Source organism: Chiloscyllium plagiosum, chromosome 3 (assembly GCF_004010195.1).
Source record: "Chiloscyllium plagiosum isolate BGI_BamShark_2017 chromosome 3, ASM401019v2, whole genome shotgun sequence".
Lineage (NCBI taxonomy): Eukaryota > Metazoa > Chordata > Chondrichthyes > Orectolobiformes > Hemiscylliidae > Chiloscyllium > Chiloscyllium plagiosum.
In genome coordinates this window covers 109,102,547-109,121,132 of record NC_057712.1, presented here as the reverse complement: position 1 = coordinate 109,121,132, position 18,586 = coordinate 109,102,547, and the positions used below count along the sequence as shown (strand labels likewise).

General features: G+C 42.8%; 1 protein-coding gene across 1 annotated transcript in view; it reads right to left on the bottom strand.

Moving 5' to 3' along the window:
* Positions 1-18,259, bottom strand: part of prdm1a (PR domain containing 1a, with ZNF domain) — a 93,580-nt gene extending 75,321 nt beyond the window's left edge. Inside the window, exons 1-3 of the mRNA XM_043687036.1 lie at positions 18,157-18,259; positions 16,600-16,691; positions 15,624-15,682 (exon numbers count right to left, since the gene is read on the bottom strand). The gene's annotated coding sequence lies outside the window, so the exon portion shown is untranslated. The remainder of the gene's footprint in view (positions 1-15,623; positions 15,683-16,599; positions 16,692-18,156) is intronic.
* Positions 18,260-18,586: the final 327 nt, after the last annotated feature.

The following is an 18,586-nucleotide window of genomic DNA, read 5'->3' as shown; positions in this document are numbered from 1 at the left end:
GGCAACTTTCAGGGATTCATACATATGGAGACCAAGATCTCTCTGCTCATCTACACTACCATGAATCTTATCATTAACCCAGTACTCTGTATTCCTGTTACTCATTCCAAAGTGAATCACCTCACACTTTTCTGCAGTAAAATCCATTTGCCAACTCTCAGCCCAGCTCTGCAACTTATTTATGTCTCTGTTACCTGCAACATCCTTCGGCACTGTCCACAACACCAATGACATTAGTGTTATCGGCAAATTTACTAACCCATTCTTCTATGCCCTTGGTCATTTAAGAAATGACAAACAGCAGTGGCCCCAAAACAGATCCTTGTAGTACACCACTAGTAACTCAACTCCAGGATGAACATTTCTCATCAACCATCACCCGCTGTGTTCTTTCAGCTAGTCAATTTCTGATCCAAACTACCAAAGATCAGCAAGGCAGCTTATGTGTGGAGCATAGGAGATGGAGGAGATACAACTTGTACTTTGTATCAGTGTTTACTTTGGAGAAGAATATGGAAGATATAAAAAGTGGGGAAATAAATAACGACATCTTGAAAAATATTAATATTACAGACGAGGAGGTGCTGGGTGGCTTAAAATGGATAAAGGTGGATAAATCCCCAGGACCTAATCAGGTATACCCTAGAACTCTGTGGGAAGCTCAGGAAGTGATTGCTGGGCCACTTGCTGGGATATTTGGATCATCAATAGTCACACGTGAGGTGTCAGGACACTGGAGGTTGGCAAACGTGGTGCCACTATTTAAGAAAAGTAGTAAGGAAATGCCAGGGAACTATAGACCAGTCAGCCTGACATTGGTGGTGGGCAAGTTGTTGAAGGGAATCCTGAGGGATAGGATTTGCATGTATTTGGAAAGGCAAGGACTGATTAGGGATAGTCAACATGGCTTTGTGTGTAGGAAATCATATCTCTCTAAAAGTAATCAAGAGGATTGATGAGGGCAGAGCAGTGGACATGATCCATATGGACTTCTGTAAGATATTTGACAAGGTTCCTCATGGTAGACTGGTTAGTAAGGTTACATCACAGGGAGAACTAGCCATTTGGATACAGAACTAGCTCGGAGGTAGAAGACAGAGGGTGGTGGTGGAGGGTTGCTTTTCAGACTGGAGGCCTGTGACCAGTGGTATGCCACAAGGATTGGTGCTAAGTTACTGCTTTTGGAGCAGTACTTCCAAATAAACCTATTGGATTATAACCTGGTGTTGTGTGATTTTTAACTTTGTCCACCCCAGTCTGACACCAGCATCTCCACATCATCCCTGCTGTAGGATGGATATTGTGAAACTTGAAAGGGTTCAGAAAAGGGTTACAAGGATGTTGCCAGGTTTGGAGGGTTTGAACTATAGGGAGGTTGAATAGGCTGGGGCTATTTTCCCTGGAGCATTGGAGGCTAAGGGGTGACCTTATAGAGGTTTATAAAATCATGAGGAACATGAATAGGCTAAATAGGCAAGGTATTTTCACCAGGATGGGAGTCCAAAACTAGATGGCATAGATTGAAGGTGCGAAGGGAAAGATTTAAAAGGGGCCTAAGGGGCAGCTTTTTCACGCAGAAGGTGGTGCATGTATGGAATGAGCTGCCAGAGGAAGTGGTGGAGGCTGGTACAATTACAACATTTAAAAGGCATCTGCTTATGATTAAGAAGGGTTTAGAGGGATATGGGTTGAGAGTGTGGTGCTGGAAAAGCACAGCAGGTCAGGCAGCATCCGAGGAACAGGAGAATTAATGTTACGGGCTTATACCCTTCTGATAAAGTGCTTATGCCTGAAACGTCAATTCTCCTGCTCCTCTGATGCTGCTTGACCTGCTGTGCTTTTCCAGCACCACATTCTCCACTCTCTTCTCCAGCATCTGCAGTCCTCACTTTCTCCTTAGAGGGATATGGGCTAAATGTTGGCAAATCGGACTAAATTCATATCGGATGGACAAGTCGGACTGTGCTGTACATCTCTGTGACTCGTTTGTGAACTGCTTCAGCAATGGGGTGGAAGAAAGTCATCCACATTCCAAAGTGATTGCATAAGAAAGAGAAGGACAGTGATGAGCAGGATTCAGGAGAAGGGTTAGAACCTGTTTTCTTTTCAGAAATGCAATCTGGCCAAGTTGCCTTGAGTTTGATCCAGGTTAGTCACAAGTTCATGAAATATTCAGTGTTGCAAAAAGGCGGTCAGCAGTGGATTTTATATAAAGTCGACATTGGCTTGGCATCATCAGTGAGGTAACGAGGTAATGATGGACACCAACCACCTCTGGAAGAGAAAGAGGATGCCAGAGCTTCAGTTTGCACTAAGCAGCAGGTTTGATAGTTCTGTTAATTACAGGACAGAGGTGATCCTGCTGGGCTGAAGACGGAAGCCTGCTGGCTGAGACGGATTAACCACTACTACCATTCAGACCACCACTTGAGTGTAGACAGATCCATGCGGGGACAGACTAGGCACAAAAAGTCACTGCATAATCAAACAGCTATCAAGAAAAGAAAAAAACACCTAAATTCAAATTCATTAACACTTGAAAACAGAATAATTGAGCCCCGTCTCCACCCTAGCCTCAAGAGAAAGCTGTTGCAGCAGATGACTGTCATTATACCACACATTTGGAATGAATGATGTGGAGGAGTGGGTGTTGGATCTGGATAGACAAAGTTAAAAATCACACAACACCAGGTTACAGTCCAACAGGTTTATTTGGAAGCACCATCTTTCGGAGTATCTCCATAACTACCTGATGAGGAGCAGCACTCTGAAAGCTGGTGCTTCCAAATAAACCTGTTGGACTATAACCCGATGTTGCGTGATTTTTAACTTTGGAATGAAGAGAGTGTTAACTGTTTCAGAAATCCCACCCTCGTCTGTCCAGAATGCTGTCCTGACCTCTGAGTAGACCCGAACAGGACCACTACCAGCTGTTGGTCTTAAGGCACTTTAACACTGCAGTTTGGGACTGTCCTGATTCTGTGAAAGTAATAACAATCAGATTTAAATGTGTCATTCTCCTCTTTCTTTTATGCATGAGGTCTGCCACCTTGTTTGATGCTGATGAATGTTTTCACGAGGGGATAGCTCTGATGATAGAACAGGGAAACATGTTAAAGTTCACACATTTGTGGAGAAAATTCAAGGAGTAGGACTGGGATCAGTTGTATTGTCCCTTTGTGGTTTAAGGTCACAAACATAGTGCAATGCTCCCTGGATGGGTGGAGGGCATCTCCTGCCTGAATAATCACATGCTGAGATAAATCCAGACAAAAACAAAGAAGTCATGATATTGACAAATCAGTGAACACAGGACCGTGAAGATAATTTTACATCTATCAGAACATTGAGTTATTGAATAGGTAGCTACAACAATGTCAAATATTTCAGGTACTGTCTCCAACTATGTCTGGCATGGGGGACAGCAGGATTATGGGGAGGGTAAAAAGGGGGAAAATCCTATGTACTGAATCACGTGTGGAAATGATATTAACTGTGCCACAGGAAGCATCAAAAAGAAACGAGGGAGAGGACATGAGTTTGCCGCTTAAGTTAACGTTCATGTCGCCTTCTCTCTACACCTGGTCCCTCCACTCTCACTAAACAAAGCTGTTTATGGTAAAGAAGACAATGTGTGATTAATGAAGTAACATATCCAACTTTGACCTGTCTTTCTCACTTTTCTCACTTTGATACCATTTCATTTACACACAAGCTGTTCAAAAGCAATTAACTTGTACACTGCATCTACCACCACCTCCTAAAAAAGCACAAAACTCAAGTAAATGTGTGCCAACCTTGAAAGGGAGGATATTCTGCTTACAGGTCCTATGGGGTCACCTCTGCATTGGTCAACCTCATCTTTTAACAGCTCCACTCTTCCGGAAACAAATGTTAACTTCCAACAATGGGACTGTCAGCCCTAAACAATAAATCAGAGCTGGCATAATGAAAGATTAGCAGCTAGCATCAATATTTACCAGTTTTTGTGTTTGTTCCTTGTTTAGAGTTAATCTACCAGTACATAGAACGAACGCTTTTTGAACACGTGTACATATGCCTTCTGCAGATTTAAGCAGTATCTTGGGACTGTTCATCCACTGTGAACTATTGGGACTGGGTTTCAAGTGAAAACCTGCTGACATTAAATGAGTGGAAAGGTCAGTAGGTGTAAACTTCTCTGGTCCCTTTCCCTTTCTCACTGCTTGGCAATTTACTTTAGAAACACCCAGAAAACCTTTGATGTGAAATTCAGGCGAGGGCATAAAGTAGTGTAACCTTCAATATTTTTAAGAGCAAGAAAGGGAACAGTGACTATTAAAGTAGTTCTAGAATAGTAGAACCTGGAGTTATATCTATGGCCCTTAACCATATCCAATTTCCAATCTCTGCCTGATACCAAGGACCAGATGCTATTCTGAGTCTAGGTTTTTCTACAAAAGGAAGCCGTTGAACTAGGAGCGTAATTGTGTTTCAGCTAAGAAATCACTGCAAGTGACAGCTTTTGGTCTCAGGACATGAGTATGTAATCTACACTGGCAGTGGTATGCCACTGAACTAGATAGAGGCCCATGCTAAAACACTGAGGACATGAGTTAAAATTTTACCATTGTAGGTGGAGTATAAAGAGATCTCATTAACACTGACCATTCAATTATGACTGATTGGGGTAAAACCCCACCTGATTTAGTAATGTTGTCAGGGATGTCTGACCTACATGTGACACCAAACCTATAATAATGCAGTTGACTCTTCTCTGAACTGATGTCTGAAATGGTCCAGCAAGCATTCAGTTCAAGGGCATTCAGTCATGGGCAACAAAAACTAATCTTGCCAATGATGATAATAGAGAACTACATTAATAGAATAGGAACCAGAACAGAAGCATGTCCACTTTTTCAGATGGATGTAAAAGAGACAAAGACACAACGTAAAAATCCAGGATCCTGGCCAACATTCCTCTCTCAACTTAAACTTGTGAAAAAGGATTTTTCTTATTCTTTTACAGCATGTGATTATTTCTGGTAGGATTTCAACATTTATTGCCCATTGCTCATGGCTCTTGAGAACATACCGTACTTGAATACAAAATGAGTGACCAGCTAGGATTCTGTCAAACAGCAGTTAAGAATCAAACACATTTCTCATTTATTTCCTCTCAAATACACTGTTCCTCTATAATTCTCACCTTCCTTCACTCTCTGCACATCTTTAAAGCCTTTTCAGAACCATATATAGTGCAAGTCTTTTGTTATCTTTCATAATGCTCCTGATAAAACTCAGGACTCTCTTCTTTGTCGAATACATTGGACCATAAACACCGGCTGAGGATACCATAAAGGATTCTCCTCATCAACCTCCTCCCATCGCCTGAGGTATGGTGACCCCCAGGTTAAACCACTACCCATCGTCACTCTGATGAGAAAGCAGTCCTTTAAGATGATGCCAACTTTATCTTTTACCTTTTTATTACTAGTTTGCAGGCATTCTGTAAAAGGTGGTGATCTGCAAATGAAGTTTCTAATTGCCATTTACGGGATTTTTGTATGCGCAAATTGACTTGAGTATGACCACATTTCAAAAGTTAGTGACTCGAGTGTGAAACAACCTTGGGTACATTCTGGTGATATGATGAAGTACGAGTTAATTGCTAATGCTTTCTTGCTGCCCAACAGGGGAGAAAGGCCCCTTCAAAATTGATATTCTAGAAATATATCTCACTACATGGGTGACCTGTATTCTATAATGTACACAAGCCTAAGCTCTGAAGATTTGTTAGCATTGAAAGCACTTGCAATCATGGCTATAAGATTCTGTAAGGAAATGGCAGTAAGTGTCAACAATGGAAAGATGGTAAGCCAGCCCACAGTGTCGAACCTATATGGATTTCTGTGATAAACAGGCTTTTATACCTACAGAAATTAATTTACTGTCTCTACGTGCATGAGAGTATATGGCAGCACAGGGGTTTGAGATTAGAGTCATAGAACCATAGAATCCCTATAGTGTGGAAGCAGGCCATTTGGTCCATCGATTCCATACTGACCCTCTGAAGAGCATCCCACCCACCCTTTAGCCTATCCCTATAACCTTGCATTCTCTATCACCAATCCTCCTAACCTGCACATCCATGGACACAATGGGCAATTTAGCATGGCCAATCCACCCAACCTGCACATCTTTGGACTGTGGAAGGAAACCGGAGCACCCGGAGGAAGCCCACGCAGACACAGGGAGAATGTGCAAACTCCACACAGACAGTCGCCCGAGGCTAGAATCGAATCCGGGACCCTGGCGCTGTGAGATCGTTGAAACAAGATGAGGGCAGCTATAAAGTTATCCATTATTGCAAACAGACTCTTGTAGATTTACATTGTTGAAAGTTCTTGAGCATTTATTTCCAAAAGAAAATTTGATAACTCTTTTATAAAATTGTAATAACCCAACTATCTTTGCAGAGATGTGCAGGATAGCCATTATTATTGATAGATAAAAATAAACCATCTTATTTAAGAAGTTTCAGGAATATTAATAAATGCAATTGTAGTTTGGCAAAATAGGTCATTTAAAATATTTGTTCACAGACCTAATCTTAAAAACTTTGTTTCTTTTTTACTTTCAACTGCCTCTGCAGAGACTGTTTCAATATTTTAGCACAAAAACATTAGAAAATAATATATGGATGAAGACAGTTGACCAACAAACAAGATTTCAGCCTCTTATAACAAAAAAGTTCCAGTAAAGCGAGGATCGCTGATGAAAGAGAGGGATTTTGATGAGTGTTATCTCAGTGAGCAGGCTATTTCCCACTCCCCTTGTGACGTGCGTTATCCCGATGCACAGGCCCCTTCCAACTCCCTCGTGTTGTCTTATCCCACTGCTCCATTGCTCTCCCAAGACACAAAATGCCATTTTTAACATTTACTGACCTGGAGGCATGTTGGAATCAGCAAAAGGTTAGAAGGTTAGTCACACAAACCAAACAGCATCTATTGTTCCATTTGCTTTGAATAAGAAAGGATGCTACCTGCATTCACCTCAGGACATTCTGAATTTAAATGCTATTTGCAGCAGTTTGTGAGTAATTTTCCAAGCAAAGTGAAACCACCTAAAATTATTGACTGGCCTAACTCCTTAACTCATTTGCTGCTTACTAGAGCTCAGTTCAATGAGCACCAGGCACCTTGGAAAGTGGCTTTTAATGTTCTAAGACCAGCCAGTGAGAGATAGCAAACTAAATGAGCAACTGCACCAAAGCTCAGTGCCTTCATGCAATAGAGTATTCAAATTAAAACACCTCGAACAAGAGTAACGAGAACATAGAATTTCACAGCATAGAAACAATCCATTCCACCAGACCGGTTTAGTGATCCATATGAGCCACATTGCACCTTACTTTCTTTCATTCTGTTAACATAATTGACTGATGACTCTGACTAATATCTTTTTAAAAATCATTTGTGGGGTGTGAATATCATTGAATGGCCAACATTTATTGTCTGTTCCTAGTTGCCCTTGAAAATGGTGAGCTGCCTTTTTGGAACTGCTGCTTTCCGTGTGCTGTAGGTTGATCTACAATGCCGTTAGCAAAGAAATTCCAGGATTTTGATCCAATGGCAGTGAAGAAATGACAAAATATTTCCAACCTCTGCTGGCACTGTCCTGTCAGTGGGATTTGAGCCAGGGACAGAACTAAATGCAATATTCCTCCTGCCACCCTGGAAGAGATCCTGCACCATAGTAAAGGAACTTCTCTTCTTCATTAATGACATCTATTCACTTCATAAGTTCATGGAGCCATCAGGAACGCTGTGCTTTTGCAGCAGAATTTAAACTTGAACCTAATAATGATTTTTGTCTATGTTAGGGGCTACTCAATAATGACTGCATCATAAAACAGTAGAGGAGTGGTCCTGAGGTACATTTCACCTGCACTTTTGTTCAGTTGGAGTTGGTTTATGCAGTGAAAAGAGCTGACCTTTGTTCATTTCTAATATCTGAACTCAATTTGGTGTTATAAATGAAGTGTTCAAGATGCCAACACAGGATAATGGCTTTTAAACATAAATGAACACATCTCAAGTTCTGCCTCCCTTGCTAAATGAGTGAACTGGCATTTTTCATCACTGAAGATTTATTGGTTCCTTCAGGGAATTACTGAGCAGCTGAGGCAACTAACAGCAGCCTATACCAACAAACTGTGTTCATATAACACCTTTAAATGTAACTGAAACATTTCAAGGCACTTTACAGGACAATCCTGAAACAGAATTTTGCACAATCCACTTAAGGAGATAATATGCCTGATTTTTTAAAAATTCTAAAATTCTAAATTCTAAAGATTCTACAATTGTAAAATGAAAAGTAGTTGAGGTACTTTTCATTTGAGGTACTTTTCATTTGCAGTTGAGTAGTTGAGTAGCAGGAATGTGGAAGGTACTATCTGGGAGGTGATAGAGGTGGGAAACCTCACAACTTCTAAGAAGTACAACAGTGAGCATTTAAAGTGTTACAAGGCTGTGGGCCAAGTGCTGGAAAGCGTAGAAAGGTGATAGTTTTTTTAGATCGGTGCAGACTCAATGGACCAAAGGGCCTTTTCTATGCTGCATGACTCTAACTAAATTTAGGATCATTTCCCACAACTGAACAAGTTAATGAATTTCTTGTAAACAAATCTAGAGCAACAACTTGGAATGTTTTCATATGTCAATGATTACAACAGTTCCTGTGAAACTGAACTTGCTACGTAGCAACCACTTTTATTAGATTAGTAAAAAATAACACACTTATCCACAAAACACTGGCGATTCCAGTCAACGTGTTGTCTATTCACTCAGGGAGGACATTGACTGGAATGTTTTGCTTTGTATGTCATTTGTAATGACCCGAATCTTAAGATATTTTTCACCTTGCCATCCCTGCCTAACAAAAGGAATATGAAGCACTTCTCTGGCAAAGCAGTGATAATATCATGTTTGGTGGTAATTATACAAGATAAAGGCTATTGACTGGCCATCAAGTAGCTCACTCTTTCCTACCTCATTGAGAGATATTATTCTGGATGTAAACACTTTAATGTTTGGGCAGCCTCCAGCTGCATATAGTCTGCAATGATCCTTAAACAAACCAAAACATTAACAGTTCATTTCAACTGACGCTGGAGTCCAACTCATGTTTCGTTAAGTACATTTGAAAAGTAAGACGGCAGACTGTGTTGCCAAACACTTTAAAAAAATTAAATGCAGCTCCTACTATTCTTGTCTTCTGGAGCTTCTCCCACGCATTGATTGTTGACAAATGCTGTAATTGGTAGTAAGAATGGAAACCTTTCAGGATGAAGCAAAATATTTGTGATCACCCGAAAAGACTTGTGCTGCACAGAAGGAGACCATTTGACACATTCTGACTGTGCAAATTATTCCACCACCACCGTCCTCTTTCTCATTCTGTATCCACCTGTCTTCTTGCCATTAGAGAGCTACCTGAATCGCCATCTGTTCTAAACACTCTTCCGACAAACCCGCCTCATCTACCAGTATCCCTTATTTATTTGCAAAACTTCATGATGACCAGTCATCACATCCTCTATATTGAGTTACTTTATAATGTTAAAAATATTAAATAAATGCAGAGAGAAATCAATGTCTCGGGTAATACACACAATTAATTTTTTCTTTCATGGGATATGAGTCTCACTTGTCCTTGCCTAATTGCCCTTGACCTTCCCATTTCAAGGAGTAGTTTAGAGTCGGGCATGTTGCTGTGGATCAGGGAAACAGATTTCCTTCCTTGAAAGGACATTAATGCATCAGATGAATTTTTCTAAGAATTGGTGATAGTTTCTTAATCACTATTACTGGGATTACTTTTATATTCCAAATACAAACAGAGAGAACCCAATTCTGGATAAGAGTTATCCTGGACCCAAAACATTAACTCTGTATCTCCTTCCATAGATGCTACCAATCTTGCTTTGTTTCTTCAGTTTTCTCTGCATTTGTTTCATGTTTCCAGCAACAAATTTCACTTATTATATTCTAGTTATATTTGTTGAAATTAAATTCCATTAGCTACCATGGATTTGAACCTGTATTTTCAGAGCATTATTCCGCACCTCGAAATTACCGATCCACATATTACCACTGTACCATTGTCTATCTCGAATGTTATTAGGGACTTATTTGAGAAAATATTCTTTCGAGATCCAACAAATGAGTAATTGAGACATAGCACATGGTCAGTGCAGCTTGATTGGAAAAACAGATGATATGGAACTGCTGCCCTCTAAGTTTTGCACTATTTGGGTCTTGCCTGAGCCCCTGTGGTGAACCAGTTGATAGAAATTACTTGCTATGATTAGTCCTAAAAATTCAATCTCTGTGGGTAGAAGGTGAATGAGCTGAACCTCGGTCTAATTTAACACAGAAATCCTATGTTTATACATTGTGTGAGAACCTATAATCTCACAGCCTGACATTACATAACAACACACCTAAGATTCTGCAAAGAACCTAATCACCCAGCTAATGACTTTAGGGGAGGCATTAACAATTGATTTCCATGATTACTTAAACCAAAGATCATCAGCAACTTTTTTATCCGAAAACTCCCCTCCTGGATCACCAACTACCCCTCCTGAAGACGCAGACTCATTTGGGGTTACAATACTCCATTTCAGTACTTAAAGTAAATTATCACTCTGTAGATGTAACCTCTGACCATAGAACTCCTTCAGTGCATAAAGAGGCCATTAAGTCTGCACCAACTCTCCAAACAGCATCCAACCCAGACTCTCACCCCATAACCCCAAATTTTTCAATTGGCTAATCCACCCAGCTAATACATCTTTGGACTGGGGGAGGAAACCAGAGTATCTGGAGGAAGCCCACACAGACACAGGGAGGATGTGTAACTCCATGCAGACAGTCACTCAAGGATGGAATCAAACCCAGGTCCCTGGGTGAGGCAGCAGAGCTAGTCACTGAGCCACCATGGTACCCTCAGGGTAGGGATGAATATTGGAGGCATTCCTAGCTGAGTCCAATCCTCTCCTCACACATGTCCCTTCTAACATGGGCTTCCTGGATAGTTAGAAGTGGGCACTCTAGTTGTTTTATCCCCTCACTTATCCATATAAGATTGTAACACATTAATTTTTTCCAAGGCTGAGACCAGATTAGTCAATGCAGACAGGAAGCCAAACCTTCTGTTTCTGTGTAGTAATGCCCAGATTATTGAAGAAGTTGACAAAGAAGAATTCTTAACTTAGATTTTAGTTTAAATGAAAAGGAAGAAATCTTATTACCAGACACTGACATTGGCCTCTCCTGTCACTCATAAACCACCATGTAATTAATTCACTCGCATTTAACCATCCAAGCCTAAAAGTAATTTATTAGAAGTAAAACACTTTGGGGGCATTCTGAAAGCTGTGATAAGTGCACAGAGCAGCTTATATTGAAAAACAATGCCAGTGATGTTTAACTTAAGAGCAACTAGAAAGAAAAATTCCCAGCCTTATGAAATATTACATTCACTCAAGATTACAACACAAGAGTAAATAAGCCACTGAAACAATGAGAGGAAACTCCAGAGAAGTATCCACAACCAACAGGTCAGAGTATTCCACAAATCACCTCCACTAAAATTCCTTGCATATTTGAACCACTGTCAGAGTGAGTCTGTAAAAATGTTTTAAGTCTCTCCGAACCCCTTATAACCATCTGGATCATGAGAGAAGTTTTTTTTTACTCTTCACCTTATACAGACATGTAAAAGGAATCACCCAAAATAAGCCTGGGTGACCCTGCCTGTCGCAGCGTGAGCAGTTCCCTTGCCCTTTGGTCAGCAGAGAAGCTGCAGACTTGCCCCACAGTGCATGTGTCAAATAGGCAGGCACAGCATGTGTGGTAATCCGCGGACGGCCGCACAGTGCATGGCAAGGCGGAGTTGCCTCAGTCATAATTACTGAGAAGCAAATGTTTATCTAACTTAACATTGCAGAAAGGGCAGCAGGCGAGAGAGAAAGAGAGAGAGAGACAGGGAGAGCACGAAGCAAACATGCCAGTTCAGGAACAGTTGCCAGCAACAGTATCTGTTTCTTTACAATGGGTGAAGGTATCAGTAACACAGAAGGTCGTAAATATTTAACATTGTGTTTGACTTGGCAAGCCTGGAGGGCTGAAAATAAAATGATCTATATAATTCACACAAACCCCCCTATCCCCACCTTCTGCCATCAAAAAGGAGAAAGCCACAGCACAACCAATGAATTAAAAGCAGTATCTTCCACTGAGAGGGGAAAGAAAAGCCAACAGTTGTCAAGGCCCTGTCAAAACACATTGCACACAGCTCCCAACAAAGCCCAGTAGGATTTTGACTTCATTAGCCAGAAGCAATTAGCGCAATGAGCGGCATCCTAATTAATTTATTGCATACAATTGGAATGTGATAAGGATGGACTGATGCCAGTAACAAGTTTTGTAGCACAATGAAAAACCGCACTGCTCAATACAACCTCGCAGCAATTACAATGTTGTGCCTGCAATGAAAATCTACCCGACTGTTTCAACAATGTAAAAGAGCCAGAATTTCACTGTTTCTTCTCTGAAGCATTAGCGAATGGATGGAATGCAAGTTTAAGCAAGACAGCTGTTCTGCATTCTATCAATTTAATAAATTAGATAGTCCAGGCCTCCAAGAAACTGAGCAACCATTTTTAATGCAACTGAAATTATAGGAAAATGTTTTTATGGCCACTGATCATTTCAGGTTGTTTAAGTGTAAATGATCATTGTGACAATTCAAATAATCATGTAAATTTGCCAATAATTTACCTGTTTCAAAGAAATTAGAATGAAGCTGCCAAACTTGATGTGCCTGTTGAGTAATAGGAGTTGCTTTGTAGGCGATGCCACTTGACTCTTTTCCTGTGAGACCTGGGCTGAAATCCATTTACATCTGGATTAATGTTTTATCTCCATGAGAGGAGAAGTCTTGACTCTCAGGTGACAAGGAGAAAGTGAGGACTGCAGATGCTGGAGATCAGAGCTGAAAATGTGTTGCTGGAAAAGCGCAGCAGGTCAGGCAGCATCCAAGGAACAGGAGAATCGACGTTTCGGTTATGAGCCTGAAGAAGAGCTCATGCCCGAAACATCGATTCCCAGGTGACAAGGATCATATTCAGCCTTACCCCTAGCTCCAGGGACGGAAATGCTCAGAATTTGTAACTTGCTGCTGCTCACTTAATCACTCTCATTCCAAAAGGTCACAAACATGAATTGGAAATGTTGCAGTTGTGTGGCCAGGAACATGCTAGTGACTTAACAAGTGCAGTAGGGCCACTTTGACATAAGTCAAGGAGCTTTTGGTTATTATGGCTGATAGTGTGGGTGCCAGATAGTGTGAGATGCCAGGTGGTAGGGAATAGTAGTTGTGAGATGGCAGAGAAAGTTAGCCAAGGCCACCATTCCTGATGGTAGGTCAGTGAATCTGCTGGAAGACCACGTATTGGCACACATGAATGCAGGAGAGAATCTCCTCATGCCAATGGGAAACAGTCGCAATTAGCGAATTTGGGGTTGATCAATGATGCTTTAATGATTTCAGGTTTTTCTGCAAGAAGATCATGCATGCAATTTCGAGCCACATTCAACCCTACAACATTTGATTCTTTCATTAGGTGTTGGTGAGAAATCTACTCTAGAATGTAAACATTCTTCTCCTTTTTTTCGAATGTTGAGAAGTGGGGGTTGGTGGGGGGGGTTCAATTTCTGAAAACCAACCAAGGTGAATATTCTGAAAGCAAACTTCTGAACATTGAAGGGATAAGCTTTGTGATATTTGACATAATAAACCTGAACAGATACTTTCAGAAAGTACTGCTTTGCTTCAAGGGTGACCATCAACTTAGTTGGGTTGCCAGGGAGAATGGGTAAAGCCAGGGCCCTGCACTTAATCAGGAAAATGGAAGGTGCAGTCACGGGAAGTCTGTAGTTTTGCTTTTCTAGAAAAGGTTTCTTCACCTATACATGTCAGACAATATTTTGTCATGTAAGCCTCATGTTATAGTTTAGCACAGACCAGAACAGTTCTTAATCCTTAGTAATGTACAAACTAGCAAAATGTGACTCGAAATGAAACTAAAGCAGGCCATCCATTGCAAAAACAATCATCAGTGAGCACATGCATATATACTCATAATGTTTCCTGATCATTAACATAGCAAGGTTGAAGTGAAGCCATGGTATGTCAATATTATGACTGCAAAGATCATGAATGTTAAATAAAATGTTTCCCTTGATAGCCTGTAAATTATTATCTAAATGAAGAAAACATGAGCCATTTAGTCTTACTACTGATACAGTCTTGTAGAACAGTAGGTAACAAACCACACTTTCTTAATGCCATGCAGAATCCAGCTCCATTGTGTTCAGAAAGACATTTCTATCAAATGCAAAATAGTTGACTGTGATGGGAATAGGGGCATGGTGAAACATTGGGATTTCCCAGGTGGCAGAGCAGAGGCACTGCTTCCATTCTGCTTAAAAGAGCTGGAAGTCTGTCCTTCATTGTGACATTATGTCAAAGGAGAAATTGAGGACTGCAGATACTGGAGATCAGCATTGAAAAATGTGGCACTGGAAAAACACAGCAGGTCAGGCCACATCTGAGGAGCAGGAGAGTCGATGTTTCAGGCATAAACCCTTCATTAAGATATTCCTGCTCCATGGATGCTGCCTGACCTGCTGTGCTTTTCCAGTGCCAATTCCATACTTTTCGACATTATATCAAACACCACATGAAACCAGTAACTCCATCTGGAGGTGTGCACCGTGGGGCCTGGGGCTTTTAGAATTAGCCTCATGAGCTGGAGGGGCAAGTTTCTTCCCCCTATGGTGGGAGAGGAAGGGATGCTCTGGGTGAGGGATGCTCTGGGTGAAGTGTTGGCAGTGATGGGCCCTTGGAGCAGGTACTGGAGGGCCTGTGGCAGTGCAAGGCACTCCCATGGGTAGAGGGAATCACAGCTCTGGATCCATACAGGTGGGGGCTGACCAGTACTAACACACACACATACTCACACACAGGTGAGAAGCTGTGTGTCGGTGTTCAGGGCATTCTGTACAGGTAAGAAAGGGAAGTAGGAACCAAAGAGAGTTGTCTTTTGATGAATAGAAACAATGATGTGGAGATGCCAGTGTAGGACTGGGGTGGACAAAGTTTAAAATCGCACAGCACCAGGTTATAGTCCATCAGGTTTATTCGGAAGTACTAAGTTTCGGAGCGCCGCTCCTTCATCAGGTAGCTAGAGGGACTGGATCATAGGACACAGAATTTATAGCAAAAGATCATAATGTCATACAACTGATGCATATATTGCCCCACTAGCTACCTGACAAAGGAGCAGCGCTCCAAATGCTAGTATTTCCAAATAAATCTATTGGACTATAATGTGGTGATGTGTGATTTTTAATTTAATAGAAACAAATCAGATTCATGGCTCCTTACAAATCCAAAAGTCCAAACCAATGATCCAAACCAATGATCCAAAACCAATGATCCAAAACTTTGACAGGACGCAGTTCAGAAACACAAAACAAGTTAACACACACAGACACACTTACTGGTTCTGTATTGCTCTCCCACCTTGATTTTGCCAAAAAAAAACGATTCCCGTGTGCCTCTGAAACAGTGAAATAAATAACTAGTCAGGACCCCCGCGTTCAGGACCCCTGGCCTCAGCTCTCCCAGCCGAGCCGCATACCTCCCCATCCCAGCCAGTGAGCTGCTTTGAGCGGCACCGGCGCTCTCTTCTCCCCGTTGCAGTGGAGCAGATTAACAGATCTCCAAAAACATCCATTCCTTCCGCTCCCCCCCCCCCCCCCCCCCCACAACCTCCAATTCAACATTAAGCCCCGACCCAGTTATGCAGGAGATCCCACGGGGCACCCCTTCATGAGCACGGATTTGAAATTAAAACGCAGATCACTTTAATTTCCCCAGTATAAAGTGAACGCGCTGGGGGGGGGGGGGGGGGAGATAGTAATAAACAATAGCCTGACATTTCCGCTAATTTGCAGCATTTCCCCCACCTTAAAGCGAGCACGGGGGTAATATTTCTGGGAATGGGCGCCGCTGTGGAATTCTGAAGCGAGGGAGACCGACCCCACTCGGCTCGGAGGGAATTCAGGAAACAGGCAGCAGCCTCCCCACGGTGGCTGTTCCCCAGCTCGGTAGCTGTATCCCCGGCTGGAGTCAGCAACTCGGTCACACAGCCAAGACTCTCCTGCCTAACCCTCACTCTCTGTCTCCTGCTGCAGCCCATTCGGCCCGTCTTTGCCGGTGCTGGCGCTTCGAAAGAGCTACCGATCAGTGCCACTTGGTACTGGGGGTAGATATTGCAGGGGTAAATGGTGTCGGGCTGTGGGGGTAAGGTGGGGGGAGTGAGATTCGATCCTCCCCAGCACCTCCCCCACGATTGTACACTCTCACCGGCTGGTTAACCTTCCCTAAAACCCAAAGCGTAGCCCACCGGGGTAGAGCCGAGGGCTCAGCACAAGAGCAAGCTGGGTTTTTGTTTTCTGGTGACCGTTTGCCTACCTGGAATCCCAGGGGCGAGGAGCTGCAGTGTTCTGGAGTCTCCCGCCGAGAGAGAGTTCTGTCACCGAGATTCCGGGTCGTATAACTTAGACCTGTGAAGTACAATGATTTGCATGAAATAGGAATCCTATTATCTAGGGAAATAAACAAGAAACCTCTACTTTTCATCTTTCTCTCTGTCTCAGGTAAACCCTACATACATTTCAGGCTGGGTTTAATATTCCCCAAGGAGAGCTCGGTCATTCAGAAATATACTCTGGGTTTTGATAGTTTACCTGTTCCTGATTTTAATGCTATACTCACCTCCAGTGAAGTCACCCCCCTACCCTTCATCCCCTCCCTCTCCGGCCATCATATTGTTTATATTTTGCTGCCTGTCCCTCTTCTCCAGTGGCTGGGCAACTATTCGTACGCTTCGACCTCCCCACACGTGGCCCTCAGTCACGTCTCCGGGACAGCCCGTAAAAGGGGCCAGATATTTTGCAAGATGAAAGGGGGACGGTTCAACTTTCAATACGATCTGCCCAGTCCCAGTGGCACAGACTCTCAGCAATGAACCGGACTGGATCTGGTTTAACTTAAAAGATGATTCCCTCCATCTCCACCCCACCGCCCCCCACCCCCCCATCCCCGCCCCACACATCCCCACCGGGTTAGAAGGGGCACCTGCATCACTTTCCAAAACAACGTAGTCCGGATGCTCCCCCTACATTGGGTGTCGAAGTTTTGCAATGCATTCGAGATTTTAAATGTCCCTGGGACAGATAGATTGGGGGGGGGAAATCACACAGGGGGCAGTACACATTCGATGGGATGAAGGGCCTTTATGAAAATCGTGCGTTCTGTGAATGATGCGTTCCCTTGGGAGAAGCTGTCTTCGGCATCCCCTACCTCATTCCCCACACCCAGCCCCCAGGTTGCCCTCCCGCGAGGTTGATACTACAGGATAGAGTAACCCCCACCGACAGCAAGGCGTCTGTCAGAATGTCGGCGATGCTGTTGAGTATGGGACAAAATAACAAGTCCAGGGAATTCCTGTGAAACGTCCCAAAGATTTTGTTGAAAAATCTTTTGTTTTGAAAGAAAATCGTTTTGAGATGGAGATCTATTTGCAAAAAAAAAAAGACCGGTGGAGATTTTTGGGCAATGGGCTGGTATTCGAGACTGCTGATCCCAGAGAGAACCATCCTGTCTCTCTCTCTCACACACACACACAGAGTACACTGCAAAATGTAACAAGTGGTGAACATCCCCGATTCAGATCAGAATCCCTGAGTACAGCCTACCACAGTACATTGGAAAAGCGGTGGCCATGGGGGGAACAGAGCCCAGTAAAAGCCGCCTATAATTTAGACAGTGCTGTGGGAGCTTGCTCTTACAGTTCAGGGGTGAAGCGGCAACTCAGCGGGAGGGATTTAAAACAGCGAAGTGACTCCACGCTTTCTTTCCCCCCTCAGGAAAGCGATCCCAGTTCCCGGAAAGGCTTGTGCTCCCTGTTACAAGAAACAATCCTCCCTCCTTTCTCAGAATGAGCGCTCGAAGATCGATCGACCGTACCTTTCCACTCATATGGGGCGGGCTGTGGGGGCCTGGGGAGGGAAAGCAGTTACCCCTCACTTCCCAGACATTGACATCTTATAACAGCACCGGCTTCCCTCGGCTCGATTCATCTGTGAATGAAAACGTCTGCATTTTAGATAGTTTTAGTTATACTCGTCACCTCGCTGAGCGCATCTCCCTTTCGAAATGTTCTTAGAAAGATGACATCGGGCTATTTTGCTCGCCCCCCCCCCCCCCCCCACAAAACTAATCTTGTACAAGATCATTTCCTACACCTCGGCGCCCTGTTACATCTTGAGCAATGAGTAGGGAATTATTTTAAACTTTTAAACTTTGTTTTCAAAAACAAAACGTCTCTCGCAAATATTTCACCCGCTTCTAATGTCACCAAGCCTAGCCTTGGCACGTTTCCCAGCGGCAAACCGAG